At 48.2% G+C, this 15,889-nt stretch overlaps 1 protein-coding gene across 3 annotated transcripts in view; it reads left to right on the top strand.

Annotated features, from left to right (window-relative positions):
• The window catches only part of ABAT (4-aminobutyrate aminotransferase), a 718,549-nt gene that overhangs the window by 454,154 nt on the left and 248,506 nt on the right, over positions 1 to 15,889 (top strand). The window lies entirely within an intron of this gene.

The raw sequence follows: 15,889 nt of genomic DNA, 5'->3' as shown, positions 1-15,889 counted from the left end.
TTGAGCTGGAAATAAAATTAGTTTTTGTTTAAATCTGAAGACTATGTGGCAGATGATTGCTTAGGTGGCAAATGCGGCAAAACTGTAGTTATACGAAAAGCAACACTGCGACACAATTGCATAATTCCGGTGGCCCTGGTTATGGCAAACATTTTCTCTATTTGCAATAATGATTGTAGCAAGCTTGTTATGACATATCCAAGTGCAAATAATTGTGGAAGGTGTCTTTTAGGGCGAGAGGTCCCTTTTCCTCCTTAGTCCATTCTCTATATGAAAGTAACTGTACACCGTCCTAGACAGGTAGCACCTCCTCTTTGGCCATGCCACATTACCAAAGATACCATGTGGTGTTGCCCTTCCTAATGGCCAACTAGGGGTTTTGAGAGGGAGGGATAAGGAACTCTTATTTGATGATCTTAGGCAGGCATCTGAAGGTGCGATTTAACAGAAAAGCACTATTCTGGATATTTTGTGAATTTAAAAATTTGTGGTAAGTGAAGTGATAAACTACAACATAGGCTGTGAAATATGATATTTTGCTGTCCAATACGGTCGGCTATAATAGCCATTGTATTTCTGTTTGCCGGTATCTTTGGAAGCATATTTGTAAAAGTTATGTTTAAGCTGTATTAGTAGTCACGCTCCTCACCCCTAATAACTGCACCACAGCTGGTTTCACTCTTTTGTATCCATCACCTCCCTCCCTCCTACTAATCGTGGGCTCCAAGAATACATTTGTTCAGTTTCCAGGACTGAAAATATTGCATGAATGAGAGTCAAATCAAAAGGAGCTATGGGCCACATGTTCGAAATTCAGGTTTTGCGACTCGCAAATTGCGAGTCATAGCGACTCGCATTTTGCGAGTCACAAAACCTGATGTACAACAGTGTCAATGACACTGTTTGCGATTCCCAATGGGGTCGCAAATGACCTACCTCATGAATATTCATGCTAAGTCGCAATTTTCAACTCCATTGGGAATGGCCACCCTCACAGGAATGGTGGCCTGCTGGAGACCGCAGACCACCATGTCTGTGACTGCTTTTAAATAAAGCAGTTTTTTTTAAAATGCAGCCCGTTTTCCTTAAAGGATAACGAGATGCATTTCAAAATCAAAAATGAAAAGTTTTCTTATCATTTTTTCAGAGCAGGCAGTGGTCAATGGGAAAAAATATTTTCGCTGCCATTTCTGAAGGGGAAAGGGTCCCATGGGAACCCCTTCCCATTTGCGAATGGGTTAGCACCTGTTTGAAACTGATGCTAACTGCGATTGTTTTGCGACCGCATTCGCAGTCACAAAACAATCATACATACCATCTGGATTCGGTATTAGGAAGGGACGCCCTTGTCACGCCCCTTCCCGATACCGAATCGCAAAACCCAAACTGCGATTCGGTAACATGTTACCGAATCACAGTTTGGGCTTTGTACATCCCAAATAGCATTTTTCAAGTTGCAAACGGCCCGATTCGCCTTTTGCGACTTGAAAAATCCTTCGTACATCTGGCCCTATGTCTTATATTTACTGAATACCCCTCTTAGGCTGGTCCAGAGAGCAAAGTGATATACCCACGTCTCTTTTACTAATGCAGCCACGTATGGTGCTTACTCATTCGAACTTTATTGTATTGAGGGATTTCAATCTGTTGGCGGAGGGAGAGAGTTCATCCTCCTTGAGAGAATTTATGAACTGCTGTGAAATTTTGGGCCTTAAACAACAAGTACAGGGCCCTACGCATCAAGCTGGACGCAGGCTGGATATTATTTTTTCCCCAGAACAACTGATTTTAGTCAAGGAGATTACATCCCTATATTGGACAGATTATGCCTTGACTTCTTTAGAGGTGCTGCTAAAGGAGCATTGTCACTCTAAACTATTTCCAAAAGAATCTGGAGACAATGGCATACGTTAATCAAGCCTAGCTCAGGTACACTTTTTAATTTGAACAGCATCAAATGTACTCAGTAGACTCTAAATGCACAGCATTTGAGCAGGGATTGTATAGACTCTGAAAAACATTGTTCCGATTACCAATGTGAAATCCTGCCGCAAAACCCGCCAAAACAATTTGCCCCACTCCAGTCCACCTCCCTCTAATCTGCCCCACTTCAATCCAAAACAATTTGTCCCACTTCAATTTGCCCCTCTGCAGTCCAAAATAAACTGCCCCACTCAAATCCGAAACACTATGCCTCACTCCAGTCTGCCCCACTCCCACCCAAAAAAATCTGCCCCACTGCAATCTGCCCCACTCCAGTAAAAAACAATGTGCCCCACTCAACCCAATATAATCTTCCCCACTCCAATCTGCCCGTTCCATTCCAAAACAATCTGCCCAAGTCCAATCCAAAACAATCTGCCCTACTCCAGTTTACCCCATTCCAAACAAAAAAAATCTACCACACTCCAATCTGCCCCACTCCAATCCAAAACAATCTGCCCCAAAACAATCTGTCTCACTCCTATCCAAAACAATGCATCCCACTCCAATCCAAAACAATCTTCTCCACTCCAATCCAAACAATCTGGCACACTCCAACCTGCCCCACTCCAATCCAAAACAATCTGCCCCACTCCAGTCTACCTCTCTCCGATCCAAAACAATCTGCCCCACTCTTAATCCATAATAATCTGTTCCACTTCAATCCAAAACAATCTGCCCCACTCCAGTCTGCCCCACTTAATCCAAAACAATCTGTTCCACTCCAATATGCCCCACTCCAGTCCAAAACAGTGTGCCTTAGTCAAATCCCAGTCTACCCCACTCTGATCTGTCACACGCAAATCCAAAACAATCTGCCCACTCAAATCTAAAACAATCTGCCACACTCCAGTCTGCCCCACTCCAATCCAAAACAATCTGCCCCAAAACAATCTGTCTCACTCCTATCCAAAACAATGCACCCCACTCCAATCCAAAACAATCTGCTCCACTCCAATCCAAACAATCTGCCACACTCCAACCTTCCCCACTCCAATCCAAAACACTCTGCCCGACTCCAATCTGCCCAATCCAATCCCAAACAATCTTCCCCAGTATGCCTCCCTCTGATCCAAAACAATCTGCCCCACTCTAATCCAAAATAATCTGCTCCACTTCAATCCAAAAGAATCTGCCCCACTCCAGTCTGCCCCACTTAATCCAAAACAATCTGCCCCACTCCAATATGCCCCACTCCAGTCCAAAATAGTGTGCCCTAGTCAAATCCTAGTCTGCCCCACTCTTATCTGTCACATGCAAATCCAAAACAATCTGCCCACTCAAATCTAAAACTATCTAATACAATCTGCCCCATTCCAGTCTGCCCCACTCCAATACAAACAATCTGCCCCCTCCGATCCCAAACAGTCTGCTGCATGCCAATCCAAAACAATCTGCCACTCGCCAATCTAAAACAATCTGCCACACTCCAATGTGACCCACTCCAATCTAAAGAAAACTGCCCGCTGCAGTCTGTCACTCTCCAGTACAAAACATTCGCCCCCACTCCAACCCAAATCAGTCTGCCCCCCTCCAATCAAAAACAATCTGCCCACTCCAATCTGCCCCATTCCATACCTAAACAATCTATCCCATTCCAATCCAAAACAATCTGCCCTACTCCAGTTTGCCTCACTCCAAACTAAAACAATCTACCCCACTCCAATCCAAAACAATATGCCCCAAAACAATCTGTCTCACTCCAATCCAAAACAATCTGCCCCACTCCAATCCAAAACAATCTGCCCAACTCCAATCCAAAACAATCTGCCCCACTCCAATCTGCCCCACTCCTATCCAAAACACTCTGCCCCACTCCAATCTGCCCACTCCTATCCCTAACATTCTTTCCACTCCAATACAAAACAATCTGCCCCACTCTAGTTTGCCCCACTCCAGTCCCAAACATCCTGCCCCACTTTAATCTGCTGCACACCACTCCAAAACAATCTGCCCCACTCCAATCTAAAATAATCTGCCACACTCCAAACTGCTCCACTGCAGTCTAAATAATCTGTCCCACTGCAGTCTGCCAATCTCCAATTCAAACCAATCTGCCCCACCCCAACCCAAAACAATCTGTCCCATTCCACTCTGCCACATTTCAATCCAAAACGATCTGCCCCACTCTAGTCTGCCTCACTCTAATCCAAAATAATCTTCCCCACTCCAATCTAAAAGAATCTGCCCTACTCCAATTCAAAACAATCTGCCACACTCCAGTCTACCCCCACGCAATAAAAATAATCTGCCCACTCCAATCTGCACCACTCCAATCCAAAACAATCTACCCCACACCAGTATTCCCCACTTCAATCTAAAACTATCTCCCCAGTCCAATTTGCTCCAGTCAAATCTGTCCCACTCCAGTCCCAAGCAGTTTGCCCCACTCCAATCTGGCCACACCATTCCAAAACAATCTGCCTCACTCCTATCTAAAACAGTCTGGCCCACTCCAGTCTGCCCCATGCCAAACCAAAACAATCAGCCCCACAGCCATCCAAAACAATCTGCCCCACTCTAGTCTGCTCCATGCTGATCCAAAACATTCAGCCCCACTGCATCCTGTCCCTCTCCAATCTGCTCCACTCCATTCCAAAACAATTTGTCCCACTCAAATCTGTGACCCAAAACAATATGCCTCCTCCAATCCAAAACAATCTGCCTCACTCCAGTCTGCCCCTCTCCAGACCACAACAATCTGTCCTTCTGCCCCAATCCATTCCAAAACAATCCACCCCACTCCAATACAAAACAATCTGTCCCACTCCATTCCAAAACAATCTGCCCCACGCCAATCTACCCCACTCCAAACCAAAGCAATCTGCCCCACTTCAATCCAAAACAATCTGCCCCACGCTAATCCAAAATAATCTGCCCCACTCCAGTCCACCTCCCTCTAATCTGCCCCACTTCAATCCAAAACAATTTGTCCCACTTCAATTTGCCCCTCTGCAGTCCAAAATAAACTGCCCCACTCCAATCCGAAACACTGTGCCTCACTCCAGTCTGCCCCACTCCCACCCAAAAAAATCTGCCCCACTGCAATCTGCCCCACTCCAGTAAAAAACAATCTGCTCCACTCAACCCAATATAATCTTCCCCACTCCAATCTGCCCGTTCCTTTCCAAAACAATCTGCCCAAGTCCAATCCAAAACAATCTGCCCTACTCCAGTTTACCCCATTCCAAACAAAAAAAATCTACCACACTCCAATCTGCCCCACTCCAATCCAAAACAATCTGCCCCAAAACAATCTGTCTCACTCCTATCCAAAACAATGCATCCCACTCCAATCCAAAACAATCTTCTCCACTCCAATCCAAACAATCTGGCACACTCCAATCCAAAACGCTCTGCCCCACTCCAATCTGCCCACTCCAATCCCAAACAATCTGCCCCACTCCAGTCTGCCTCTCTCCGATCCAAAACAATCTGCCCCACTCTAATCCATAATAATCTGTTCCACTTCAATCCAAAACAATCTGCCCCACTCCAGTCTGCCCCACTTAATCCAAAACAATCTGTTCCACTCCAATATGCCCCACTCCAGTCCAAAACAGTGTGCCCTAGTCAAATCCCAGTCTACCCCACTCTGATCTGTCACACGCAAATCCAAAACAATCTGCCCACTCAATTCTAAAACAATCTGCCACACTCCAGTCTACCCCACTCCAATCCAAAACAATCTGCCCCAAAACAATCTGTCTCACTCCTATCCAAAACAATGCACCCCACTCCAATCCAAAACAATCTGCTCCACTCCAATCCAAACAATCTGCCACACTCCAACCTTCCCCACTCTAATCCAAAACACTCTGCCCGACTCCAGTCTGCCCAATCCAATCCCAAACAAACTTCCCCACGCGAGTATGCCTCCCTCTGATCCAAAACAATCTGCCGCACTCTAATCCAAATTAATCTGCTCCACTTCAATCCAAAACAATCTGCCCCACTCCAGTCTGCCCCACTTAATCCAAAACAATCTGCCCCACTCCAATATGCCCCACTCCAGTCCAAAATAGTGTGCCCTAGTCAAATCCTAGTCTGCCCCACTCTTATCTGTCACATGCAAATCCAAAACAATCTGCCCACTCAAATCTAAAACTATCTAATACAATCTGCCCCATTCCAGTCTGCCCCACTCCAATACAAACAATCTGCCCCCTCCAATCCCAAACAGTCTGCTGCATGCCAATCCAAAACAATCTGCCACTCGCCAATCTAAAACAATCTGCCACACTCCAATGTGACCCACTCCAATCTAAAGAAAACTGCCCGCTGCAGTCTGTCACTCTCCAGTACAAAACATTCGCCCCCACTCCAACCCAAATCAGTCTGCCCCCCTCCAATCAAAAACAATCTGCCCACTCCAATCTGCCCCATTCCATACCTAAACAATCTATCCCATTCCAATCCAAAACAATCTGCCCTACTCCAGTTTGCCTCACTCCAAACTAAAACAATCTACCCCACTCCAATCCAAAACAATCTGCCCCACCCCAATCCAAAACAATCTGCCCAACTCCAATCCAAAACAATCTGCCCCACTCCAATCTGCCCCACTCCTATCCAAAACACTCTGCCCCACTCCAATCTGCCCACTCCTATCCCTAACATTCTTCCCACTCCAATACAAAACAATCTGCCACACTCTAGTTTGCCCCACTCCAGTCCCAAACATCCTGCCCCACTTTAATCTGCTGCACACCACTCCAAAACAATCTGCCCCACTCCAATCTAAAAGAATCTGCCACACTCCAAACTGCTCCACTGAAGTCTAAATAATCTGTCCCACTGCAGTCTGCCAATCTCCAATTCAAAACAATCTGCCCCACCCCAACCCAAAACAATCTGTCCCATTCCACTCTGCCACATTTCAATCCAAAACAATCTGCCCCACTCCAATCTGCCTCACTCTAATCCAAAATAATCTGCCCCACTCCAGTCTGCCCCGCTCCTATCTGAAACAGTGTGCCCAGCTCCAATCTGCCCCACTCCAATGCCAAGCAATCTGCGCCAGTCTAATCTGTCCCCCACCAACCCATTCTAATCTTCCCCACTCCAATCCAAAACAGTGTGTCCCACTCCTGTCTGCCCCACTTTAATCCCAAACAGACTTCCCCGCTCTAATCTGTCACACACAACCTAAAACAATCTGCCCCAATCCAATGCAAAACAATGTGTCCAACTCCAACCCAAAACAGTCTGCCCCACTCCAGTTCAAAACAATCTGCCCCACTCTAATCTGCCCCACTCCAATCCAAAACATTCTGCGCACTCCAGTCCAAAACAATCTGCTGCATTCCAATCTGCCCCACTCCGAACAACAACAATCTGCCCCACTTCAATCCAAAACAGTCTGCCCAGTCCAGTCTGCCCCACGCTAATCCAAAACAATCTGTCCCACTCCAATCCAAAAAATCTGCCCACTCTAAACCAAAACAATCTGTCCCACCCGATCCAAAACAATCTGTCCCACCCCAATCCAAAACAATCTGCCATTCTCCAATCTGCCCCACTCCAATCCGAAACAATCTGCCTGCTCCAATTTGACCCACTCTAATCCCAAACAATATGCCCCACACCAATCCAAACAATCTGCTCCACTACCATCTAAAACAATCTGCCCACTCCAATCTGCCCCACTGCAATCCAAAATAATGTTCCCCCACTCCAGTCTACTTCACTCCAATCCCAAACAGTCTGTTTTACTCCAATCTGTCTCACTGTAATCCAAAACAATCTGCCACACTCCAACCTTTCCCACTCCAATCCAAAACAACGTGCCCCACTCCAATCTCTCGCACTCCAATCCCAAACAATGTGCCCAACTGCAATCAAAATCTGCCCCACACAAATCCAAAACAGGATGCCCGACTCCAATCGAAAGCAGTCTTCCCCACTCCAACCTCCCTCACTCCAATCCAAAACAAACTGCCCCACTCTAATCTGCTCCATGCCAATCAAAAACAATCTGCCCCACTCCACCCTGCCCCACTCCAGTCTGCCCCACTCCAATCCAAATCGATCTACCCCACACCAGTATTACCCACATCAATTCAAAAATGTCTCCCCGGTCCAGTCTGCCCCACTCCAGTCCAAAACAATGTGCTGCACTCCAGTCTGCCCCATTCCAGTCCCAAATAGTCTGCCCCACTCCAATCTGGCCACGCCATCTCAAAACAATCTGCCTCACTCCTATCTAAAACAGTCTGTTCCACTCCAGCCTGCCCCACCCCAAACCAAAACAGTCTGCCCCACTCCAATCCAAAACAGTTTGCCCCAATCCAATTGGCCCTACTGAAATACAAAACAATCTGCCCACTCCAGTCTAAAACAATCTGCCTCATTCCTGTCTGCCCCACTCCAGACCACAAAACTCTGTTCTTCTGCCCCACTCCAATCCAAAACAATCTGCCCCAGTTCAATACAAAACAATCTGCCCCCTCCAATACAAAATAATCTGCCCACTCCAATCCGAAACAATCTGTCACACTCCAGTCCAAAACAATCTGTCCCAGGCCTATCTGCCCCGCTCCATACCAAAACAATCTGCCCTACTCCAATCCAAAACAATTGGCCCTACTCCAATCTGCCGCATTCCTAACCAAAACAATCTGGCCCACTCCAACCCAGAACAATCTGCCCCACTCCAATTTGTCCCAAGCAAATCCAAGATTATCTGCCCCACTGTAATCTGCCCCACTCCAATCCAAAAAAGCGTGCCCGCTCCAATCTGCCCCACTCTAATCCCATACAATCTGCCCGAATCTAATCTGTCACACACCAACCCAAAACAATCTGCCCCATTGAAATCTATATTAATCTGCCCCACTCCAATCTAAAAGAATCTGCCCCTCTGCACCCTGCCCCTCTCCAGTCCAAAACAATCTGCCCCACTTCAATCCAAATCAATCTGCCTCATTCCAGTCTTCCCCACTCCAATCCAAAATAATATGCCCCACCCTAAACTAAAACAATCTGTCCCACCCCAATCCAAAACAATCTGCTGTACTCCAATCTGCCCCACTCGAATCTGAAACAATCTGCCCACTCCAATGCAAAATAATTTGCCCACTACAATTTAAAACAATCTGCCCACTCCTCTCTGAAAATCTCTGCCCCACTCCAATATGCCCCACTCCAACCCAAAACAATTACCCCACTCCATCTGTCCCACTCTAATCCAAAATAATATGCCCACTCCATCCTACCCTACTCCAATCCGAAACAATCTGCCCCACTCAGTCGAAAATAATCTGCCACACGCCAATCGAAAGTAATCTGCCCGAATCCAATCCAAAACAATCTGCTCACTCCATGATGCCCCACTCCAGTCTGCCCCACTCCAATCCAGAACATTGTGCCCCACTCCAATCTACCCCACTCCAATCCCAAATAATCTGTTCAGATTCAACCTGCCTAAATCAATCCAAAGTAATCTATCCCACTCCAGTCTCAAACAGTCTGTCCCACTCCAATCTGCCTCTCTCCAATCCAAAACAATCTGCCCACTTGGGTCAGCCCCATACCAATCTGCTCCACTATAATCTGCTGCACGCCGGTCAAAAACAATCTGCCCCATTCCAATCTAAAACAGTCTACCTCACTCTACTGTGCCCCACTCCAACCGAAAAAAAACTTCCCCACTCCACTCTGCCGCACTCCAATCCATAACAGTATGCCCCACTTCAAATCAAAACAACCTGCCCCACTATAATCCCAAACAATCAGCCCGCTGCATTCTGCCTCACTCTAATCCAAAACAATCTTCCCCACTCCAGTCTTTCCCATTCCAATCCAAAACAATCTGCCCCATTACAATCTGCACCTCTCAATCAAAAACAATCTGCTGCACTCCAATCCAAAATAATCTGCCCCTCCCACAAACATCTGCCCCACTCGAATCTAAAACAATGTGCCTACTCCAATCTGCCCCACTCCAAACTAAAACAATGTGCCCCACTCCAGTCTGCCCCTCTCCAGTCCCAAACAATCTGCTCCACTCCAATCTGCCCAAGCCATTCTAAAACAATCTGCCCCACTCCAGTCCAAAACAATTTGCCCTACTCCAAACCAAAACAGTCTTCCCTACTCCAAAACTATCTGCCTAACTCCAATCCAAAATAATCAGCCCCACTCCATTCCAAAACAATCAGCCCCACTCCAATCCATACCCAAATATTCTGCTCAACTCCAGCCTGCCTAAGCCAGTCCAAAGCAATCTACCCCACTCCAGTCTAAAACAGCCTGTCCTACTCCAATCTGCCCCACTCCAGACCAGAACAATCTGTCTCACTCCAATCCTAAACAATCTGCCCGCTTGGATCTGCCTTACTCCAATCTGCGCCATTCAAATCCGTCCCACTCCATTCCACACCAATCTACCCCACTCCAATCTGCTCCACTGCAATCCAAAACAATCTGCCCCACTCCAGTCTTCCCCAGTCCAACCCAAAACAATCTGCCCCACTCAATTTGCCCACTCCAATCCAAGACGATCTGCCCCACTCCATTCCCCCACTTCAGTGCGCCCCACTCCAATCTGCTCTACCTCACCACATTCCAATCCACCCAAATCCATCCCATTTCACCCCACTCCAACCCACTGCACACCAGTCCAGTACAGCCCAATCCAATTTACCCCACTCCAATCCACCTCACACCAATCCAGTACACAGCAGTCTACCCCACTCCAATCAAATCCTCCACAATCCAACCAACTCTAGTCCAATCTACCCAACTCCAGTCCAATCTACTGCATTCCAGTCCAGTCCACACCACACTAATCCAACCCACTCCCATCCAGTCCAACCCAATTCTACCCGCTCAAAACCATTGCATTCCAATCCAATCCACCGCAACCCAATCCACCAACTCCAACCATCCCACTCCAAACCAATTCACCTAAATCCACCCTACTCCAGTCCCATCAAGCCCACTTGAACCCACCCCACTCCATTCCAATCCACCCCACTCCAATCCAATCCACCCCACTCCAATACATTCCACTCCAAACATCCACCCCACTCCAAAAAGGCCACCCTACTCAAACACAATCCACCCCACACCAGTCCAATTCATCCCAACCCACTCCAGTCCAATTCACCACAATCCACTCCACTCAAATCCAGTCCAAGCCACCCTAATACAATATACCCCACTCCAATTCACCCGACTCGAATCTACCCCATTCAAAAAATCCACACCACTCCAATCCATCCCACTCCAATCCACCCCACCTTAATCCAATCCACCCCACTAAATCCAATCCACCTCACTCCAATTCAGTCCACCCCACTGCAATGCAGTCCACTCCAATCCAGTCCACCCTACTTCAGTCCAATCCAACACACTCCATTCAACCCCACCCCACTCCACTCTACTCCAGTGCACCCCACTCCAGTCCATCACAAACCATCTAATCCACCCCACTCAGTGCAATTGACCCCACTCCAATCCACCCCACCTCAGTGCTGTCCACCCCACTCCATTCCACCCATTCTACTCCACCCCACCCCACTCTAGTCCACCCCGCCCTACCCTAAACATATCCACCCCATTAAAATAATTAACGGCACTCCAATCCACCCCACCTCAATCCAGTCCACTCCCATTCAATCCACCTCACTCCAATCCAGTCCACCCCAATGTGATCCAGTCCACTCCAATCCACTCCACCTCACTCCAGTTGACCCCACTCCAATCCAATCCACCCTTTTCTTGTCCACCCCACCCCACCCCAATCCAACCCACCCCAACACCATTTGAATCCACCCCACTCCACTCCAATTTAGCCACCTCCAATCCAGTCTTCTCCAATCCACACCACCCAGTTCAGTCCACCTTAGTCCATCTAGCCCAACCCACTCCAATCCACTCCAATCCAACCCAATCTTCCCCACTCCAATCTATCCCACTCTACTCCAATCCAAACCACTCCAATCCAACAACTCCAATCCAGTCCCCCAATCCAATCCACCCCACCCACATCCAATCCACCCCACTCAGTTCAATCCACCTCACTCAAATCCAGTCCACCCCACTGCAGTCCAGACCACTCCAATCCACCCCACCCTACTCCAATCCAGTCCACTACACTCCATTCCAGCCCACCCCAGTCCACCTCACTACAGTCCACCACACCCCATCTAATCCACCTCACCCAGTCCAATTCACCCCATTGCAATCCAGTCCACCCCACTTCAATCCACCCACCTCAAACCTATCCACCCCAATCAAACCCACTCCACTGCAATCCACCCCACCCAACATCATTTCAGTCCAGCCCACTCCAATCCAATCCACTGTACTCCTGTCCACTCCACCCCACCCCAAACTAATCCACCCTAAACCACCGCACCCCACCCCACCCACCTCATTTTAATCCACCCCACTCTAATCCAGTACACTACATCCAGTCCACCCACTCCAAACCACTCCACTCCAATCTACCCACTCCAATCCACTCACCTCCAATCCAGTCTATTCCAGTCCACCCCATGCCACCTCAGTTCAGTCCACCTCCAGTCCAGCTTGCCCATCCCACTGTGATCCAGTCCGATCCAATCCAATCTTCCCCATGCTAATCCACCCTACTCCTAGTCCACTCCACCCCACTCTAGTCCAATCCAGCTCACTTTAGTGCCGTGAATCCAATCTAGTTCACCCCACTCCAATCTAATCCATCCCACTCCAGTCCAATCCAGTCGGCCCTACTCCTGTTGAATTGAATCCACCCCAGCCGCAGTCTAACCTAATCCACCTCACCCCACTCCACCCTTCTCCAATTCAACCCACTCCAAGCAACCCCATTTGAATCCAGTCCACCCCAGATCAATCCACCCCACCCAAATCCACCCCACCCCATTCCAACCCAATCCAATCCACCCACTCGAAATCAATCCCCCCCATCCCAATCGACCCCCACAGTTCTATCACTCCATTTCAGTACACTCACCTAAATCCAATCTAATCTACCCCACTCTAAACCACCCTACTCCTGTCCAACCCAGTCCAATCCACTTCGCCCTATTTCAGGCCATACCACTCTGATCCTTTACATCTAGTCTACCCCATTCAAGCAATACATATCACTTCAATCCACCCTCTTCCAATTCACCCCATCCCAATCCAATCCACCCCACTCAATCCATTTCACCTCACTCCAATCCAGTCCACCCCACTGCAATGCAGTCCACTCTAATCCACCCCACCCTACTCCAGTACAGTCCAACACACTCCACTCCAGTGCACCCCACTCCAGTCCACTACTCCCTGTCAAATTCACCCCACTCTGTCCAAACACCCCACTAATACACCCCATTCCATTACACCCCACACCTCCCCACTCTACTCCACCCCCACTCCAATCCACTCCATCCCAAACATATCCACTGAAATCAAACCCACTCCAATGCATTCCACTCCACATCACTTCACCCCATTCCACTCCAATCCAGTCCACCCCATTTTAATCCACGCTGCTCCACTCCACCCCACTCCACTCTACCCACTCCAATCCAGTCACCTCCATTTAGTCTAGTCCAATCCACCTCACCCCATTTCAGTCCACCCCAATCCATCTAGCCATTACCTCTCCGATCCAATCCAATCCAATTTTCCCCACTCTAATCCACTCTATTCTAGTCCAATCCAACCAATGTTCTCTAATGAATCCAGTTGATTCCACCCCACTCCAATCCACCCCACCCAATCCAATCCACCCCACTCCAAACCAGCCCAACCCACTGCAGTCCAGTCCACTACATTCCACCCCACCGTACTTCAGTCCAGTCCACCGCACTCCATATCACCCCACCCCACTCCAGTCTACCCCACTCCAGTCCACCTCACTGAAGTCCACCACACAACATCTAATCCACCCCACCCAGTCCAATTCACCCCACTCCAATCCAGTCCACCCCACCTCAATGCAATCAACTCCACTCCATTCCACCCCGTGTACTCCACCCCACTCCATTCCACCCCAGCCCACTACATCCACACCAATCCACCCCACTCCACCCAGTCCACCCCACTCTAATATAATTCAGTCCACCCCACTGTACTCCAATCTAATCCACCAGACTACCTCAATCCAGTCAAACCCACTCCACCCAATTGCACCCCACCCCACTCCACACCACTCCATTCTGCGACACTGCATTCTACGACACTCACAGTCACTGAAACACAGAACTCTACTCCCCTCTACTCAACTCTGCAACTCTCTGCTCCCTCTACTCCACGCCACACCTCTCTACTCCAGCAAATGCACTGTACAACACTACTCCCCCACTCCACTTTATGACACTCTACGCTAACTTTTAGCCCTGCTGAACAGCAGCCACACTGTTGTACAACATAGCAAAAACACAGTACCAAGCCAATGGCTCTTGATTAGGCGAGATCTATCGTCTTTGCCAATGCTTGATTATAAGTTGACATCATGCCAGTATTTTCGCCAGAAGGTCTAGAAAACCTAATCTTAGGACATATTTGACTTAAAATACCATAAATACGTAAACTGAATCTGAATGGATATACCCTCAACTGAATAAACACGACTTCACCTTAAAACTAGACCTCTTTGAACTGTACTACAAATTGAGTAATGTTTTAAACAGTGATTGCTCATGTGAAACATTTGACAAGTTTGCATCTGTATGACTAGTTATAGTGGCAATAAGAGTTAATCATTTATATGATCCATAGTTTGTGGGATGTCTGCCTTCTGCCCTAGTTTCCCAGCGACTGTACCTTTAAAACTGGGCAGCACAGTTATTTGGAGCCCCATTGTTGAGGTTCTAGCAAAAACAGTTCCACAAATCTTAGTAACCTAAAAACTCACCACGTAAACAAGTATGGTGGTTTAATTTGTGTCCAAGGTGATTCTTTTAGGGTGCTAATGGACCACTTCACAGTGAATGGTATCCAGTGACATGAGCCGCTGTGATTCCGGTCGCTGTTACACTCACAGGGATACAGGTCAAGTGTAAACTTGTTATTTATGCTCCAGACATTATAGGGGGAACACCAGTGACCCAAGAGACAACTCATAGGTTACTTTTTAACTATGGACTAGGTTTAGGGTTTCAGGTGATATGGCATTTATTTTTTACATTCCTATACGTATGTATATTTATTTATTTTTCCTCATTTTGTTGGTATTTATCCATATTTATTTTTAGTTCGTGAATAAATGAAGTTGCAATAAGTATAGTTTCACTTTTAGGGGGTCATTCCAAGGTTGGCGGGCGGCGGGAGCCGCCCGCCAAGCGGGAACCGCCTGAAGACCGTACCGCGGTCAAAAGACCGCGACGGTCATTCTGGGTTTCCCACTGGGCTGGCGGGCGACCGCCAAAAGGCCGCCCGCCAGCCCAGCGGGAAACACCCTTCCTCGAGGTAGCCGGCTCCGAATGGAGCCGGCGGAGTGGAAGGGGTGCGACGGGTGCAGTAGCACCCGTCGCGAATTTCAGTGTCTGCTAAGCAGACACTGAAATTCTAAGTAGGGCCCTCTTACGGGGGCCCCTGCAGTGCCCATGCCATTGGCCCCTGCAGGGGCCCCACGACACCCCATACCGCCATCCTGTTCCTGGCAGCCGAAACCGCCAGGAACAGGATGGCGGTATGGGGGTCGGATTCCCCTGGGCAGCGGAAAGCCGGCGGTACACCGCCGACTTTCCGTTTCTGGCCGCGGCTGTACCGCCGTGGTCAGAATGCCCAAAGGAGCACCGCCAGCCTGTTGGCGGTGCTCCCGCGGACCACGGCCCAGGCGGTTTTTACCGCCAGGGTCAGAATGACCGCCTTAGTGTTTAGAACTTGAGAGTTATTAATTGAAAAAAAGGTTATTTATTGCTTCTTCCAAGGTGAGACTGTACATAGAGATAGAGGCCATGCT

The sequence above is a fragment of the Pleurodeles waltl genome, chromosome 10 (assembly GCF_031143425.1).
Source record: "Pleurodeles waltl isolate 20211129_DDA chromosome 10, aPleWal1.hap1.20221129, whole genome shotgun sequence".
Taxonomy (NCBI): domain Eukaryota; kingdom Metazoa; phylum Chordata; class Amphibia; order Caudata; family Salamandridae; genus Pleurodeles; species Pleurodeles waltl.
The sequence above is the reverse complement of the archived record's forward strand: the minus strand, read 5'-3'. Positions and strand labels throughout refer to the sequence as shown.